Source organism: Tympanuchus pallidicinctus, unplaced genomic scaffold, assembly GCF_026119805.1.
Source record: "Tympanuchus pallidicinctus isolate F22 unplaced genomic scaffold, pur_lepc_1.0 scaffold31, whole genome shotgun sequence".
NCBI classification, from domain to species: Eukaryota; Metazoa; Chordata; class Aves; order Galliformes; family Phasianidae; genus Tympanuchus; species Tympanuchus pallidicinctus.
Genome location: NW_026294749.1, coordinates 6,416,532 through 6,423,539, shown reverse-complemented (window position 1 = coordinate 6,423,539; position 7,008 = coordinate 6,416,532).

The following is a 7,008-nucleotide window of genomic DNA, read 5'->3' as shown; positions in this document are numbered from 1 at the left end:
ATAGTAAGAAAGGACAGGAAACTGGAAAGAGTAAGGAAAGAATAAGACTTATATGAGATCCTGGAAGAGGTCTTTCTTGAAACCAGTTGCCTTGGTGTTTCTCATCGCTTGTAGTTTGCTGTTCTTCAGCAAAATTTCAAGTTTGTTCTTTGTGGTAAGTTTTCCCCTGTTGTTGGAAGCCAGTGATGGGGAGATGTTCAATGAACTGCTGGCAGTTTTGTTTTCAGACTCCTGTCTTGTGGTGTTGTGCATCTCCGGTAAGGTACGACGGTGAAAGTATCAGAGAGACATGGGTTGAATGAATGAAGCTGATTGGCCAGAGCTGAGAGTCAGAAGTGTTTGGATCTTTGAGCATTTTCTGTTGTCTGAGGAGATCTGAGGCTGAACTGAACATTTGTTTCTACGTTAAGAGAATAATGGCAGGATTAATGAAGGACTATAAGAGAATATATGCAGTAGAGGTGTAGGAAGGATGTATGAAATTGGGGTGGGAAGCTAAGAGCATTGGAAGTGGGGATTAGGTGCTATAACAAAGGATGGTCAAGGAAAGACAGTGAAGAAAAATACTGCTAAATCTAAATATTATCTTTGTTTTTGTTTTTTTTTAAGAAAAAAAATGCAGATTACTTATGTGTCTAAAACATCGTGTGTCTACTAAATGTCATATACAGATTTGCCATTTAAGAGGTCTATTTTTTTCCCATTTTGTAACTAAAACTGTCATTCTGGAATTAAAATGGAGTTATAAAAATCTGATTTGCCCTGATGTTGAATGAGTTTTTAAAAAAATTGAATGGCTTTTCATGTAATTTTTGTGCTTTGGGCAACTAGTGTGAGGAAAGTGCTATTGCACTGGCTCTCATGTGAATAGACTGGCTTGAAAAAAAAACGAAATTAATTGGATTCTTTAAGAAAACACCGTTACGCTTTGGCTAAGGTTGCACCAACATGCATTGTAAACTCAGCGGCGCTTCAAAACAAAATGCAGAAGTAAATGTTTTCTTAGCTCTAACAGTTGTTAAGGCCATCCTTGGTTGTCACAATCCTTGCTCATATATTATTTTTATGTTTCCAGCATACAGAAACAGCAGCTAGGGGAAGTTTTTTTCGTTTTGTTTTGGGTTTTTTTTTTTTGCACTTGACAAGCTGCATTTTGCTATTTTTCAGTTTGCCTTTTTCTCTCTTGCTGTGAGGAATTATGTTTGGGGCTTAGAAACTGCAACTGATTAGATATGTACTCAGAATTTCAACTTTCTTTACTACTTCTGTAGTGCTGTCATTTATTGTTTAGGTATTGGTTCCACTTCAATTTAAGTCCTCTACTTGGGGGCTTTTTGAATTGCGTAGTTTCTAACAATTTTAGATGAGAATACATTTTTTTTTTTTTTTTAAATTGAGACTCTGAAGTGGTGTACTTATTACAGGAAAAATAATTTAAGAAAAAAAAAAACGTAGTCATTAAAAACAAAAAATTAACCAAACTTGGCAGATGCAAATGCTTCCTCCTTCCTTCCAAAGTAGCTGAAATTAATGTTTAAAAATTAATGTTGAAAATTAATCTTGATATACACCATATGCTTGACATCTTTCCAGTCAGTCATATTGGATCTGTTTCTCTCTGCCTTTGAATCAGGCTGTTATCCAAGCTGCATCATAGCATATGAAAAACATGGAGGATATGAGTGCTTCATCTAGTTTGGTTATGTATTACACTGCAATTTTCTCAGACCTTATCTAATGAATGCTGATTCTACTTCAGCACTGGGACTTCTGAATTACTGTATTTGGAGCAACACAGAAACAGCTACACTAAATACTATAAATACTGAGGGAAAAAATGGATTCTGCAGTTAGTCAGATGTTTTAACTTGTACAGGTTGGACTCAGTCTAATGTAGAGAAGACAGGAAGCAACTTAAAATTAAGAATGATGCTAGTTTAATATAAAGGAATATATTAATGTACTGTACATATTTAATATAAAGAGTGTACCAAGTGAATTCATGTGCTTTAAACATTACACATGAGGAAAACTGACAGTGCCATTCTGTACAGCGCTTTTCCAAAAGCACTTTCTGCCTTTTTTTTTCAATTCTGTGTGAGGCTTAAAGCACTGCAGAAAGCAAGCCAAGCTTTGCGTAAGGCTGGCAATATGCTCTCCTGGCCAAAGGCAACTTGATGCGTTTGCAGCAGGCGGAGGGAGGATGGGGAGATTGGCCAGCTCGTGTGCTGCGTAGGTGCTCCTTGAGCGTGTACTTGCGTAACCTTCCCAAAAAATCAGGCCCTGACAGCTCCAGAGAAACTTGGCTCGTGGGAGTGCACGTATGCCACCTGAATTCAAGGGAGCTATTATCTGCAAGCTGGCACCTCTTGCAGGGCGATTGCATTAGTAGCAGTGAGGGCAGTGACTGCACTGGGGATGCTGCATGGCTCCCTCCCTCTGTGGCATGAAGCTGCCTGTGGTGGCTGGTGGAACTCTAGGGAGGAAGACAGTAGGTCACTCCTGGGGTCTTCTGAAGTTTTTTTTTTTTTTCCTGCTTTTAAACCAAACAAGTAAGTGTTGCCTTTAGCCTCCTAGTACCAGGTCTGTTATTTTTATTTTTATTTTTTTTTGTTTTTTGTTTTTTGCCTGGAAGAATGTTCCTTCTGGTTCCTGACGGCAGTACCCAAGGCCATATCCACCAAGTGAATGAGCTTCCTGCAGTCTATGAGTGCTTGAGAACAATTGCAAATTTAACTTGGAATCAGTCACCTTGCTTTGTTGACTCTATTGAATATTTAGATATGTTACCTACTTAGGCGCTTTGAAAGGGACATCTAACATTTCTGAACGTCTGAACAGCTTTGAAAATCTTGATCTTCTTCTTCTAATCTTTAGCTTCTAAGTGCTTTCACAGTCTGGCATTCTAATCATTCTGAATATATTCCAGGTCTGTGAAACAAACAGTAACTTTCCTTGTGATGGTTATACATACATATGTTCATGTTAAAGATTGTGATATCACTCTTGATCATAAGCTGTAAGCTCAACAAGTGCATTTGAGATCCCTAGATACCTTCTGCAGTTCTAATCTGTTCCGTGAACTGATGAAAACACATTATTGTAAATTAATGAAATCACCTTTGTCTCATCTGATTTTAGATAACGAAATGCAGATATCAGCCCCAGGAGCTGATTGTTTTTGCTTCTTAGTTCTTAACAAAATTGAGGTCCAGCTTCTTCCTGCTCTTCTCACTTCACTTGTTTATTTTTGGTCTTCTGCTTCCATTACCATTTCAAGAATTTTCTTAGCCAAGTCAACTTCAACCATTTGTTTGACCATGTTTAGTTTCCTGGTCTCCTCTTAATTTCAACCCATGCAAGTCTCGGACCTAATTTTTCTGAAATAAGATGGATTTTTGACATTTGTTTAAACCACGTGATATTCCTTTAAAATTCACTCCATGATTGCTCTTCCTTCAAAGATATTGTTTCTGTATATTCTAGGGCTGAAGTGTTTCAGTAGTTTCAGTGAGAAAAAGGTACGGCCAAAAGTCAAGACCTCAATTGTGGGAGGGGGAAGAACAGATGGGGATGGTGGCTATCAAATGGTCATTGTGAATTTCTGTGGAAATATTACATAATGTGTCCTCAGCCATTAGCAGGGAACACACAGTGTTATTTTAAATCTTTTGGGCTCAGGAGAAGGAAAGGTGTCATCTGGCAATGACGTGGCTACAGACACGATGAGACAGGAGCTGAGTTTGCTTGCTCCCTCTTTTTCCTCTTGATAAGGGATAGTGCTTGCACTTCTTAGGTAGACCTTGAAAGATAGCCAGTTGGCCCTTTCTCTCTGTGTTCAGCATGCTGAGAGGCAAACTGCTCTAGATTCTTTCACTCCATGCTGTCTTAGTCCTCTGCTATTTATTAAGTCTGGATATTCTCATTCTCCTTTATACTTCAAGCACAACTATACAAATCTTTCAGCAGTGTGCTTTTCTGATGTTTTGCAGCAGTGAGTTATACAGATAAGTGCTGTGTATTGCATGGTAGGGAGAAATCCATCTATGTTTGCACTATTGTTCTTATAGTAATAGTTTAATATTTTCATTTAAAAATCTCAGAGACCCCAGATCCTCCCTGCAAGGAGATGCTATCTCCATTCCTGCTTATTCTGTGTTTAGGAATTTAATTTAAATAAGAAATTTTCTAAGTGTAGCAGTTAGTCTTTTATTTTTTTATTTTTTATTTTTTGTTAATATTGATCATAATTGGAGATGGACTATCACAGTAAATGTGGCTATGAAAAAGCTAGGTAGGAGGCTCAGTCTGATATTTAAATGAATCACTGCAGCACTTAGAGGACTGTAAAAATGCAGGGTTGAATGTAAGCAAAGTTAAACTAAGATACACCAGAAGGTAGATTCTTGTGCTGGCAAAGTGCCTGGAACTTTTGAGGGATATTGAGGAATAGCCTAAGGCCCCAAACCTTGTGGCTTTCAAGGTTTGCTTCATTCTGTCTTACACTGTTTGTTTGTCTTTGTTTTCTTTTTAAGAAAGGCTTTCAAGTAAAGTTCCTACTTCAGACGGGTACTTCTGGTAAGGTTAACTCAACCACAAGGTTTGTTTGTTCAGATCAGTGCAGCTTGCTAGCCTGATTTTTTTTTTTTTTTTTTGGTGCATGATGTATCTTTCTAGTCAAATGCTCCTCATTGTGTACATCTTTTTTCCTTTTTTTTTTTTTTTCTTTTTTTTTTTTCTGCTGCCCAGTCTTTTAGTTTCACATGCTAGCAAAAAAACTTCAGTGCTGCTTTTAGAGGAAGGAGGTCAGGTGTGACAGCTGGTGCAGATGAGGATGGGGCTCAAGTGTTTTGATCCCTGTGTACCGCTGTGTGCTGCAGTGTGTGGCTATGCTGGTGAAGAGCCTGTAGTCCTCCTCTGCCCTTGCCACCAGCATGCTGGGCGTGATGCTTGTGTAACTGGCCACTGTGGCTTGTGAACGCTCAGGAGGAGTTTCGGGAGGTTGTGCAGCCTTTATGTAGGACAGGGTGTGCTGGAATAGAGCTTTCAGCAATTCAAGGCTTGGGTTTTCTTACAATTAAGCTCTAAGGCGATTAATATGCAGGTTTGGGGAGGACATGCTGAGCAGTGAAGTACGCATTAGTTTGCCTCATCTGCATGTGTGTGAACACCATTTTGTACACGTGCTCACTGCGTTGTGGGGGGAGAAAAGGGTGTGAAATTTGGAGCTTGTTCCAGGAAGAACAGTTGGCTCCTTCTCCCTCAGGGCAAAACCAAGCTGGCCTGTTGCCCTGTTTTGGACACCTCGCTACCCTCTGCAGAGTGAGGCCAGTGCAACAGGAGGAGGAAGCAGGGATCTGCAGGGTGAGGAGGCCACTAATGCTGGCACCAGAATGGCAGTGTCCTCTGTGCATGAGCTGATGCCAAGCACAGCCAGGAAGCCACCAGGAGGGCTCTTTGCAGCCTGCTCCTTGCTGTGCTGGGTGTGCAAACATTTTGAAAGAGGCAGGTTGGGGCCTGCATGGAAGCCTCTTCTACCTTTTATGATTGGAACAGCTTGTGAGGGAGAAGCTGTCATTTTTTCCCAGGGTGTGTGGAACCAGTTTCACTGGTACAGCGTGCTGCTGTGCTGCTGAGCCAAAGCCTATCATGAAAGGGACTGTGACGTACCTGTGTGTGGTGCTCCTGATTTGCAGGAAGGGCGTGCACTGCAAGCTTGCAGCCTTTAGGTACTGTTTCAGCCATCTGCAGAGCCACCTATTTTTCTCCAAGGGCTGTCCCCATGCAGAATCATGGGATGCCAGCCATTAACAGTTTAAAGCACTGTTATAGAGATGCCACTCAACTTTGACTTCCAGAAGGAAGATTTTTCATTTCATAGCTGTTTTTTTTTTTTTTTTTTTTCTCAGTTATTGTCACAAATGGGACCTCTAATGCCTCTGCTTCTCTGGGATATTTCTCAGGGTGGTATTGCTGGCTTTCCTGATTTTATCGTGTCCTCTGGCATTTGGTGTTTTTCCTTAAACTGCAAGTTCTTTGCATCTTCTGAAAGCACGATTCTTGGATTGCCAAAAATATGGTTCTAATTCTGGTGATGAAAAAAGATTAAACTTGCTGGAGAAAAATAAACTTACAAACAAATCTGTTTCCACCCTTTCATTTTGTCTGTAAGGTTGACTCCCAATCATTTTAAACCCTTGCCATCAGCAGTGCTGCAGTAGCCACTGCAAACAGATCTCTCAAGTGGTTAAATAGAGAGTTAGACAAGTTGAGCTACCCCTCCTCACTGTGACTCTGTGTGGGCAGTGACAGCTTCTCTAGGCTCTGCTTATGAAGGTATTTCCTTTGTGATTGTTGTATGTCTTTGAGGACACAGAGAAAACCCGAATCTTTTTGGCAAGATCCTTACGAAACTTCTAGTTCTGTAAATTAAGTTTTAACTTAAAGTTGCCTTTAAGGTTGAGGACTAAAATATTTGGGGCTTTTGACTTGCCGGAATCTTGCTTGCAAATGATTTTTACTGAGCTGTTCTTCAAAAAAGTTTTGAAAGCCTGTAACTTCAGTGCAGTCAAGTAAAGTTGGTCTGGATCACAGGTGTGCCATGATAAAACAAGGCTGTACAACTTACAGGAAAAGAAGTTTCTTCATCTTGCTATGATCCATGTCCTCTTTTCCACTCCCTTCTGGTATTGCTAACATGCCAGGCTTGCCAAGAGGAATTAATGGGTATGGGCTCAACCCCGAAACTGAAGGGTTGTTGGAAACCACCTTCCATTTCATTCATAAGTACTGTGCTTTTGGTGCTCCGCTCCGTCAACATTCTATTAGTAAGAAATTACTCAGAATTTTGGGGATGATTAAAAATGTGCAAAAACTTTTGAGTAGTGTTTACTTGTTAAGAAAATAAATGAAGGTATGTTTGGAGCAATTGGAAGCAGTCCAGCTTTGGGCCAAAAGCTGGAATGCTGTATTCCACTTTAAATTCGCCCTCTCTTGGCTCAAAAACTT